At 34.6% G+C, this 8,637-nt stretch overlaps 1 long non-coding RNA gene across 1 annotated transcript; it reads left to right on the forward strand.

Moving 5' to 3' along the window:
• Window positions 1-1,983: 1,983 nt before the first annotated feature.
• LOC131496321 (uncharacterized) lies at window positions 1,984-4,266 on the forward strand. The gene is made up of 2 exons (XR_009254443.1): window positions 1,984-2,132; window positions 3,855-4,266. It is a non-coding gene; the product is annotated as an uncharacterized LOC131496321 (long non-coding RNA).
• The last annotated feature ends 4,371 nt before the right edge of the window (window positions 4,267-8,637 follow it).

An 8,637-nucleotide genomic window follows, 5' to 3' on the forward strand; every position in this document is an offset into this window, starting at 1 on the left:
GATTCTTGGGATTCTGTCTCTCTCTCCCCTCCTCTCTGTTCCTCCCCCACTTGTAGTCTCTCTCTCTCAAAATAAATAAATAAACTTAAAAACAAATAACGAGATATGTTGAGCACACTGTGTCTGTAAAGTTGAGATCAATATCAAATATTGATTTTTAAAAAATAGTTTCTATTAGGGTTTTAGATACATAAAAATCAGATTCAAAATGCAGGCAAACCCATTTTAAAAAATAAAAAAAAATACATGCCATCTCGTAGTCACTTTCTGGTTTTGCCTGTAGTTAAAACATAGAAAGGAGTTGCCAATAAGTTGGGATGATGATAATGATTTAGTATCACGTAGAAATATAAAATCTCATGCTAGTTGTGCACATTTGATATGCCGACTTTGACTTAAACATTTTAATTGTGTCAAAGGATTTTCTAAATTCCCTGAAAAATCAGCAATATGTCTATGAATATTAAACATTTATGACCATGTATTGCTTTTGTTTCCGAAAACACTCCCCTTATTCCTTTCTTATAATACTTACCAATTTATTCTTTGTGTTATAGCTATTTGTATATTAATTTCCCCAACAGCCTGTAAACTCTGTGAAGTCATGATATACACCTCATCCACCTTTGAATGCCCATCTAACATCTGTCCCAGAAGTCAGTAAGTGTTTATGGAATGGATGAGTAAGTAAGAATGACAGACGATGTTATTTTTACATTACCATTCCAGATTTAAATTGACAAATTCATATTGGCATGTAACAGATTTTAGAAGCAAAGTTCTATGCACACAGGGGTCAAGAAGAAGCATGCACATTCCTGAATGAGTGAAGGATAGCCGATGACTTCAAAGCCACCAGCAGACCATTTACTTTATCTGGGATCAAGGACTCTGCAGGGATAAAAGGCAAAGGAAGTCCTACCCCTTGAAAACAAATGTTTCCTTAAAATAGAGGTTTGCTATCTAAAGCTCCTTTAATTCCTTAGGTTCAGCCCTATGAAATCATTCTCCTTGAAGTTTAATCATCCCAAATCCCATAATAATAATTTGGGGAAAGATAAATTGCCATAGAAAACATAGAATATGGTAGAATTTTAAGTCTAGCATTAGGGAGATTTGACCTGGTTATAAAACTCCTCCATGGAAGCACTATGGTTAGAATCGATGTGAATTCACTCACATCTACTCTTGTTTAAAGGTACAACAGGACACAGAGAGAGGCCTTCACACAAAACAATAGACAACCATAATTCCTAAGGTAGCTAAATTAAAGCAGGTGTTTTCATACATATAACGTTTGATGTTGTAATTGTTTTCTGCTTGTTTTTATGTTTGTGTTAAGAAAATAAAGATGGGGCGCCTGGGTGGCGCAGTCGGTTAAGCGTCCGACTTCAGCCAGGTCACGATCTCGCGGTCCGTGAGTTCGAGCCCCGCGTCGGGCTCTGGGCTGATGGCTCGGAGCCTGGAGCCTGTTTCCGATTCTGTGTCTCCCTCTCTCTCTGCCCCTCCCCCGTTCATGCTCTGTCTCTCTCTGTCCAAAAATAAATAAAAAATGTTGAAAAAAAAATTAAAAAAAAAAAAAAAAAAAAGAAAATAAAGAGACATTGGTGGAAAATAGACAAACACATATTTTGCTTAAGAAAAGAGATTCATAAACCAGAGAAGAGTAGAAAAACTTAATGCTTGATCAATGAAATTCTTCCAGACTCTCATTACACTGACCTTGTATCTCTTTTTTTGCCTCAGATTTGGCAGCTGTAGCAGGGATTGTGGATTTTATGGAAAGTCGGGGTTTTTTTTTCCTTTTAAATGTCCATGTTATCTACAAATGTGAAACTTTAGAATTTCAAAATATAAAAATTTTTGTCACTTTATAGGTTTTGATTTAATTTATCTTAGAAGCTTCACCAATCTTTTGATAGTAGCTGACAGATCCAATCCTGTTCCCATATGCTTTCTGCTATTTAAAAAGAAACAGTACACAATTGCCTCAGAGAAGCACCATGTGTTTCCAAAGTGTGAATCTGAAAACCATCCATCTGGTCATGCTGGCATCTTTCTAAATTGTATGTGATTGAAAGAAATGTATTCAACATTTTGCAACTCTTTGGCCAAATGAGGAAGATAACAAGGTAAGGGAGATCCTTTTTCACTTCCATTTATTGAAAATCAAGTCTGTTCCTTCAGCCTGGGGTACCTTGCCCACCTGAATGGCCGCAGTCATCCATCAAGACTCAAGTCGCATGCTGTTTCCTTAGTGAATTCTCTGTAACCCTAGCTCTGCATTGTTTGCACAACTCTGTTCATACTGGTATAAAAATCCTTATTTTCTTTGATTAAAATGATTTCTTTAAATATTGCCTCTCCTGTAATCCATGAGCTCCTACAATGGAAGGCAGATGGTCTCCAATGCAACTCAATACAACAAAATATTATTACAATATTCCAGACACTAGTCTAGGGCCTGCAGAGATAGTCTTGAATAAACAGAGATCATTTTTTCCCCAAGAAGATTACAATCTTACTGGGAAGGAAAAAAAAAAAAGGGAGGTGACTAATTATACTTAAAATTGATGCTCAGTGGACAGATAACTACATCTGAAATCTCATGCAGACAAAAATAAATTTGGAAGTTCAAAATCTCTTTATTGTTGTTGCTATTATTAATACTTTCGTGTGACATAAATATTCAGATTAATTTTCTAGATCTGTGGAATCACTGGAGGGATCAATACTACTTCACATTTCTTGTGAAGGTAATGAACAGTTACTGAATTATGAGCTAAGCCTAGTACTACATTGTATATGTATATTAATTTATGGTGCATTTATAAGCCCTCTATGCTGAAGTTACTTTATTTTTTTCAAACTGAAACTAATCCTAAAAGACTTTTTTTTTTTTCAGATTTTTAAGAGGGAGATAAATGATATTGAATCATTATGGTTTCAAGTATAAAATATAAAGATGTGTCCATGTATTAATTAAATAGGAATAATAACTTTATGGTAAACTAAGAACATCTTGGCAGAAAATATTAAGGGCGAGGTGACTTCCTATTTTTTGACCATGTTGAAATGCATAACTAGATCAATTGTTAGGAAGAACAATTCAGTAAAAAAAAAAAAAAAAAAGTCAGTCCATCATCAGATTTTGGTTAAATTGATTGTCATAGTTCAGTTCACTAATGAAATAATCTGTCTCTGTCCTAAATGGAGACAACCTTGATGATGGTTCCTACTAGAGACCAAACTCCTCAAGGGCAGCCATCATCTCTACTTCTTTTGAACTTCATCACAGTCTCTGGACTAGAACATTACACCAAGTGAAACTTGGTCAAGGTTAAATAAATCAACTTTGACCCTCTTCTCATACTATTAAAATGCAATTAATTTAATTAATACACATTCTTTTATCCATATAGACATCTGCTCCTATCCAAACTATAACAGGGCTCTTTTTCTATGCAAACTCTGCAACTATATTGAAGTACTAACACTTCAAACTAGAAAATTATTGAAGAATATGGATTTCAGGCACTCTCTGGAAAGCTAGTGTCTGCACACTGTTGGTAGGAAGAAACTGCCTACTCTTCAGGAGAGAGGTGGAAAAGGGGGTGTTGATACAAGATTAATATGGGGGAAGCTTACAAAATGTGCTGGAAGGGAGAGAAAAGAGATTCGAATAACAGCTAGGAAGCACTGATACTGAAAAAGTTAAGTTTTGATTTCTTGTGAAAGGAAACACTTACTTTTTCAATTTTTGAAAAGCTGCATGTTAGAAATAAATTTGAAATCCAAATTATTGCCCAACAATATTGAGTATATTTGCTACTCTATTTCTATTTCTATTTCAGAGAAAGCTCTGCTGAAAATTGTGTGATCTTCAGGTTAGTGTAATGAAGAAGAAAAAAACCCTTGAAAACCTCTCACTTTGTCAGGACTGGGCTGAGGGCAGATGACTCACAGTATGGATTCAAGTTAAATCATTTAACCTTTTTTTCTTATTCAACCCATCTGGGAAGCTGAATACAAGCGCTTCACTATGGAACAGATGGTGCTCCAAAGCTAAATTTTCCCAGATTAAAAAAGAAGAAAAATGTGTTATAAGCACTAAGGGAACCAAACATGGAAAAAGACCAGGGATTAAAAGCAAAAGAGCTATAAATTGGATCAAGCCTTTTCCTCTGTAAAAAATAATGTAATACTTAAAAAATCAGTCCTGTGAGATGATTTGGGGACAAAGTTAGTAAAATGTTTCCTAAGCACCATATGTGTAAAGGTGGTCATGATTAATGGTACGTATGAAAAGTAAAAGCTCTTTGTTGGCACAGAATTGTGTGTTCATTTACCCATCTGTCTCAGAAAACTAATACGATTGCTTTTGAGTACTTCTGGGTTATCTATTTGATATCTGTAAAGTTAAACACTAATAAAAACATTTCTTGAGAAAATTTATGGAATCCATCTGATTGTAGCTCTGATGAAATTTAACACTACTTGACAAATGAAAAAAATTCCAACGTGTTATAGAATGTTGTCTAATCTATTTTCGAAATATATATATATATATATATATTTTTTTTTTTTTTGCTTATATATGTACATGTATATATATTGCTTCAAAGAAAGGCAAACCATTGGCCTTGGCTAACCTTGGGTGATTATAATCTTATTGTATATAAAAGTGTATTCAAATGTACTTATACACCAATATTTACATCTATCATATTTTATAGAAGAAGAAAGGTCCTGTTGTAGCCACACTACAGCTATATTGATGAATAAAGTAGAACATAATAGAAAGTATCTATACCTTCTTATTTCCTGACTGGCTGTGATAAACTTGGGGGTCGTTAGCTTACTATTTAAAAGACATAGCTCACAGATGAGGATGAGGATGAAACCTGAGAAATTCACATTGTAGACTTCCAGATGCCACAGTATAAAAACCCAGATTGAACTTCAAGTCTGGGACTGTCTCCAAAAGGAGGTTCCATTGTGGTTGAGGCAAATGGTGCCTTCCTAGCCGAATACAATCTTTCTTTGATTAATTCTCCAAATCCTGTTTATAAAGCAAAAGACAAACACGTACATATTTTTTCTTCCAAGAATCCCTTTTTATTGAATTTGGGTCATACTCCTATTACTGAGAAATACAGATGAGGCATGGTTAAATGGCTCAGAAGCAGTGAAAATTGAAAGGCAAACACTTCTGGTTTTAAGAAAAGAGAGTTCCATATGTCTCCTACTCTAATTTCCTATTAGGAAAAGATAAAAGCACTGACTATCACTATGGCTTTTAATATCCACAATAATCAATGTCCAGATAAAGATAAATTCTCCAATTTAACATAGCCCTTGTTCAGGGCAGCAAATGCATTCTTAGGAATGTTTGCATAAATAAATCTAATATAAGGCCATTCAACCTCTTGAGACTTCCAAACCAATCTGTGGATCCCTCCATTATTCTTTTTTGATGATATATATTCAATTATATTTATAAAATATGTATTATAAAAATATATTTTCAAATACATTTGCATATTAGTCATTATATGTATTCATATATACATATGTGCATTCAAACCACATTTGCATAATTCTTCTCTCCTAATAGCAAAAATATTTTTCCAAAGAAGATGTACAGATGGCCAACAGGCACATGAAAAGATGCTCAACATCGCTAGTTATCAGAAAAATGCAAATCAAAACAACGAGATATCACCTCACATCTGTCAGATTGGCTAGAATAAAAAAAAAAAAAAATAACGAGTGTTGGTGAGGATGTGGAGAAAAGGAGACCCTTGTATACTGCTAGTGGGGATGTAAATTGGTGCAGCCACTATGGAAAACAGTATGGAGTTTCCTCAAAAAATTCAAAATAAAAGAACTGTAGGTTCCAGCAATTCCATTTCTGGGTGTTTGTTGGAAGAAAATTAAAAAATCAATTTGAAAAGATACAGGTACCCCAATGTTCACTGCAGCATTATCTAAAACAGCCAAGACATGGCAGCAATCTAAGTGTCTATCAATGGATGAATGAGTAAAGAATGGGTATACACACACACACACACACACACAAACTCATACCTATGCAATGAAATATTACTCAGCCATAAAAAAGAATGAAATCTTTCCATTTGAGATACCATGGATGGACCTAGAGGGTATTATTCTAAGTGAAATAAGACAGAGAAGACAAATACTGTATAATTTCACTTATATGTGGAATCTAAAAAACCAAGCAAATGAATAAATGAAACAAAAATAGAAATAGACTCATAGATACAGAAAACAAACTGTCAGTTACTACAGTAGGGAGGGATTGAAGGATAGGTGAAAGAGAAGGAGATTAAGAGGTATAAACTTCCAGTTATAAAACAAATAAGTCATGTGTATGTAATGTATAGCATAAGGAATATAGTCAGTAATATTGTAATAATTCTGTATAGTGATATATGGTAACAAGACTTAGTGTGGGTATCATTTTTTAATGTATAAATATTGAATCAATTATGATGTACACCTGAAAGTAATAGGATATTGCATGTCAATTATGCTTCATAAACACTGTAACATTAGAAGAAAATTAAAAATTAAAAACAAAGGATAAGCCATTGATGTGAAGAAATCAAATTCCCAAATAATACGGAATTTGTGATTCAGTCATATTTGAAAAAAAAAAAAAAAAGAACTTACCTGCCAATTTTGAAAGGATTCTTTGCAAAGATATGCCTGTCACTGTACACAGACCTCCCAAAAATTTGTACTGGCTCCTTGGCCTTTAAGAGTTTCTCATAGAAGAAGTTCAGCTGTACATTCAGGCGTTTTATAAAGGAGTATGTCTGGAATATGTAGGACCAGCATGCTGGCTCCTGGTATATCATATCCAGAAAGTTCCCGAAACTCTGGGTAGTACAAGCCAATGTTGCCTTCCATGAGAGCCTTGGATCTCTTACGTGACACATACTGACTTTCCCATCATTATCTCCAGTGTATCTACCTTCATATAATCTCCCTTCTAATCTGAATTTCAATTCCTTAGTAACTACTAATGAAGTTTTCACCTTTTTTCCGCTAAATTGATCCTGAGACATGACATGCTATTTGCACTCCCTGTAGGTTAAGAATCATTTAGGGGCACCTGGGTGGCGCAGTCGGTTAAGCGTCCGACTTCAGCCGGGTCACGATCTCGCGGTCTGTGAGTTCCAGCCCCGCGTCAGGCTCTGGGCTGATGGCTCGGAGCCTGGAGCCTGTTTCCGATTCTGTGTCTCCCTCTCTCTCTGCCCCTCCCCCGTTCATGCTCTGTCTCTCTCTGTCCCAAAAATAAAAAAAAATAAAATACATTTAAAAGAATCATTTATAATCCATCACTATAACCAGAAGCAAGTCAAGGCTCAAGACTGGCATTGGGTAAGCAAGAAGTCAGTCTCACTTAAGAACAGGGTATTTACATTTATATATTGATGGTCCATAATGGAATATATGCAGAGTATAAGTTCATACGAACACTTTCAAATAATTTCTGCTTTCCTCATAAATCTAGCAAAAAACATAGCTTAGAAGCATCTTTGTTGCTATGCCTATGATTAATGTTAAAAGTGACTAATGTCTTCCAGAGTTATTGCTATCATTTCTCTCTGAGGGTCAATTCTCTCTCTGTACAAATCACACATCTTATTTCCCTTCCTCATTGTACCGCAAGAAGTGCAACCAAAAGTGGATGTAATTTGAACACATCACAAACCAACTGGTGGCTTCAGGCTTTATGTGCTCCATACTTGCACTAACCTTATAACTCTCAGTGGTTGGCAAGGGTCTCCAAAAAGTTTACAGATTTAGAAGGAAGATAGAAACATGTTTAAATGAGAATCCTCTAGATTATTGTCTAAGCCCAAATTTTACTTCAACTCTTATTTATAATGTTATTTAATAAGTTATATCATTTTAGACTAGATAACCAAACTTACGACCCCTCACATGGCTGATGGTTGTATCAGATGAGAAAGCATGCATCATTATGGCTATTCAGACCATTTCTGGCAGCATGGTCTCAGCACACCATGAAGAAAGAGAAACAAACATTTTTGTATACCTTCTATTTTCTAGGCACTATGTTAATAGGTTTTATTTTATATTACCTCATTTTATCTTTTAAATGCTGTCTCCCATAGATATTATTATGCCTATTTTACAGATGAGTCAACTAAGGCAGAATAAGCTTAAATGACCTAGTCTCTGGTCTGTAGATCCAAAGCCCATGCTCTCTCCACTATATCATATCATCTTCCACAAGAAAGAGAAAACTTACATTTATATGCTCATTAATGCTTTAGACCTCTTAAAAACAAGTATGTTTATCTTGACTTAAAAAGCTCTTACTGCTGCAAGGACTTCAACAGTCCTGTTCAATTCCATGTGCATTAGGATTCCCCAGGATTAGTGCTTGCAAGTTTTTAATTTCCACTCAGAGCATAGAGGAAAAAATAGCACAGATTTCCTTGTCTTTCTTTTTTTTTTTAATGCTCCTTAAATAAAATGAAACTTTGATTTTTCAGTATATTATTTTTATATGTGTGCTGATAATAATTTTAAATTTCTAATATTATTCTTAAATCACTATCTTGCTTGAGTTTT

The sequence above is a fragment of the Neofelis nebulosa genome, chromosome 1, assembly GCF_028018385.1.
Source record: "Neofelis nebulosa isolate mNeoNeb1 chromosome 1, mNeoNeb1.pri, whole genome shotgun sequence".
Lineage (NCBI taxonomy): Eukaryota > Metazoa > Chordata > Mammalia > Carnivora > Felidae > Neofelis > Neofelis nebulosa.